At 37.9% G+C, this 3,386-nt stretch overlaps 1 non-coding gene across 1 annotated transcript; it reads right to left on the bottom strand.

Annotated features, from left to right (window-relative positions):
- Positions 1–2,582: 2,582 nt before the first annotated feature.
- LOC121210333 (small nucleolar RNA R71) lies at positions 2,583–2,689 on the bottom strand. The gene has a single exon (XR_005905447.1). It is a non-coding gene; the product is annotated as a small nucleolar RNA R71 (small nucleolar RNA).
- Between the last annotated feature and the right edge of the window lie 697 nt (positions 2,690–3,386).

Here is a 3,386-nt window from a genome sequence, read left to right as displayed (position 1 = left end):
GTACTCTAAAGATCCACACCACAAACAAGCCCCTAACCTTTTCCAACACTCGCCCAAATAGCACCTACCACAATCACTATAAGGCTGAAGCCTAGTAGGAGCAACAGGAACCCTCACTATAACCAGCCCATCAGGTCTGGCCCTTTTCTTAGGCCTCTAACTAGAACTAGGGGGCCCTGAATCCTCTTATTCTTGCCTCTCTCACGGTCCCTAATCTGACACTCCACACAGTTAACCACTTTGACGGTCTTCGCCTTATCTACTAGAACCGTAAACTCTCGCTCCCAGTGTGGAGCAAGTAGTACCCTCAAGTTATCCCTCAAGCCATCCTCAAAATGGACGTACTTTTTATACTCAGACGCCACTATTCCTCGAGCATAGCATCTTAACCTCAGAAACTCGGCCTTATACTCAGCCACTAATCTATCATCTTGCGTGAGATTCATGAACTCATGCCTACGAGCATTAATGTAGCTCGTACCCACATATTTCCCCTGAAAAGCATCTTGAAGAAGTCCTAGTTCAGCTGATTAGGCTGAGTACCCTGATAAACAATAATATATACATATTTTTTACCCCATGCTTGGTATATTTTTGGAAGGTTTATCATAAGAGTTAATGAAGTTTACACTCCTAATCCTTTAATTTCATTTTTATACTCAGGAGAGCTTAGGATAGCAAAAAGAACAAGAAACGGGACAAAAACAGACAAAATGGGCCTAATTTAGTGTTTCACACGGCCTAGGCAGTTCCACACAGTAATCTACATGCCCGTGTGTGACACACGGGTAGGCCACACGTCCGTGTGTCATGACCGTGTCGACTAAAAACTAACTCAGAATTACACACGGCTTGAGCACCTTCACATGGGCGTGGCACACGGCCGTGTCCCTGTGGAACCCAAGTCTAATTCTACTCGAAAAAGGCTAATTTTTAGCGTTTTGAAGCATTCCAAAGTTTATATAAACACCCTAGAATAGGATCAAAATGGGGGAACACAGAATAGAAAGCAGAAAACACTCAAAGATAACCATCGAAATTAGCTCGGAAGTAGGATCTACTTTAAGACTAAAAATCTCCATTCAATTTCCTTAGGAGTTCTTTGGGCTTCTTTATATTTTGTTGTTTTCCCAATTTTGAGATGTTTTCCCCTATCATTATGAACTAAACTCCTTAAATACCTAGGAGAGATGAAGCCTAAGACAGATCTTATTGCTATTTGAATTATATAATAAATACTTGTTCTTATTCTTAATTGTGAATTTTAATCCTTATTTTAATATTTCAGGAATTTAATTCAGGTTTTGATGTGCTTATTCAGTGGAGCAAAAGTCCCTATTTAAGAGTAGATCCCCCATAATTAAGTGGAGTTGCATGCAATTCTAGAGATAGGATGACATAAATCTTCCGGATTAGAGTCAAATCTAATAAGGGAATCCATAGGTCGAGTTAATGTGACAATAGGGGTTTTAACTAGAAAGAGATTTCAGTTAATCAACCTAGAGTCAGTTGTTTTTAGTCTTGAGAGAGATAATAACATAAATCGGGGATTTTTACGGATTAAGTCTAGTGATTAAATCGTCTAATTCAGAAGTAATAAGTGAAGTCTAGGTGGATTCTTCCTTCGGTATTGTCTTCTCCATCGATTTTCCAAAAGTATTTTTCAACTTTCATCTCTGTTGTATTTTTTTAAGACAATTAGATAATTAGTCTTAGTTTAAAAACATCCCTTCAATTCTTAGGCTAGATAATAGAAAGATAGTAATTACTAGTACTTTTAATCCTTGTGGATACGATATTTTCGGTTTCACCATAACTATACTACTGTTCGATAGGTGTGCTTGCCTTATTCGAGTTTTTAGTTAGTCTAGTGAAAGGCGTCGTTGCTGGGGACTAAGATATTAGGAACACTTAATTTTTATTACTTTAGCCATTTTTATTTTTATTGCAATTTAATTTTGTTTTTATTTTAATTACTAATTTCTCTTTTATTTATTTTGGCAGGTTTTTATAGTTTATGACTAGAAGAAACCCTTCAGGACCTCTACTTTTTGACAGCGAAATTGAAAGTACAGCTCGTAGAAATTGTAGAGAAATAAGGTGAAGCTTACGGTATATAGAGGAAGAGCATGAAGATGACACCAATAACACCGAAGAGATGGCTGAAAAACAAAACAACCTGTTGCCTCTTGTGGTTGCCACAAATCTTGTAAATCAGACTCCTATACGACTATGCTAAGCCCAATTTAATAGGAACTGGATCGAGTATAGTTAGACCTGTTGTTGCTGCAAATAATTTTGAACTGAAACCTAGCACAATTCAAATGATACAATAGTTTGTTCAGTTTGATGGTTTGTAGGACGAGGATCCAGACACTCATTTAGCAAATTTTCTGGAATTCTACGACACCTTTAACATCAATGGCATTTCTGACGATGCCATTCACCTTCGGTTATTTCCATTTTCACAACGGAATAAGGCTAAACAGTGGTTGAACTCATTACCACGAGGGTCAATTACTACTTGGGAACAAATGACCGAAAATTTTTTACTTAAATATTCTCCGTCGGCTAAAACGGAAAAGTTGAGGAATGATATCTCTTCTTTTGTGCAGATGGATTTAGAAACACTTTATGATGCATGAGAGAGATACAAAAATTTATTGAGAAGATGCCCTCACCATGGGTTACCTCTTTGGCTACAGGTTCAAACTTTCTACAACGGTTTGAATCCTTCAACTAGACAAATGATCGACGCAGCTGCCGGTAGAACCATCAATAATAAGATACCTGAAGAGGCTTATGAGTTCATAGAAGAGATGTCACTGAACAATTATGAATGGCAAGTCATGAGGACAAAGCCGACAAAAGCAACTGGCATTTTTAACATCGACTTGGTTACTATGAGTTCAAATTAGGTAGAAATCTTAAATAAAAAGATTGATGGTTTATTTGGTTTTAAGCAGGTACAACCAATAATGCAGTGCAATGCAAGTGGAGGTGGAATGAGCAATTCAGAATACCCACCTTACGACCCCAACATGGAGAACGAGCAAATGAATTATATGGGTAATAATCCTTATAGTAACACTTACAATTCAGGTTAGAGGAACCACCCATGGGGAGGCCAAGGGAATCATAGACCACCACCCCCTCCAGGCTTCCAACAACAACCTTACCAGTAAGAGAAAAAGTCGAACCTTAAGAAAATGATGACAAAGTTTATTTCAATAGCGGAAGCTCAGTTTTAAAACACTGAAACTGCACTTAAAAATCAACAAGCATCAATTCAAGGGCTCAAGAATCAAATAGAACAGCTGGCTGAGATGATTTCAGAGAGACCACCAGGAAGTCTACATAGTAACACCAAACACAATCCAAAAGAG

The sequence above is a fragment of the Gossypium hirsutum genome, chromosome A11 (genome assembly GCF_007990345.1).
Source record: "Gossypium hirsutum isolate 1008001.06 chromosome A11, Gossypium_hirsutum_v2.1, whole genome shotgun sequence".
NCBI lineage: Eukaryota > Viridiplantae > Streptophyta > Magnoliopsida > Malvales > Malvaceae > Gossypium > Gossypium hirsutum.
This window is presented reverse-complemented; position numbering and strand designations above follow the sequence as displayed.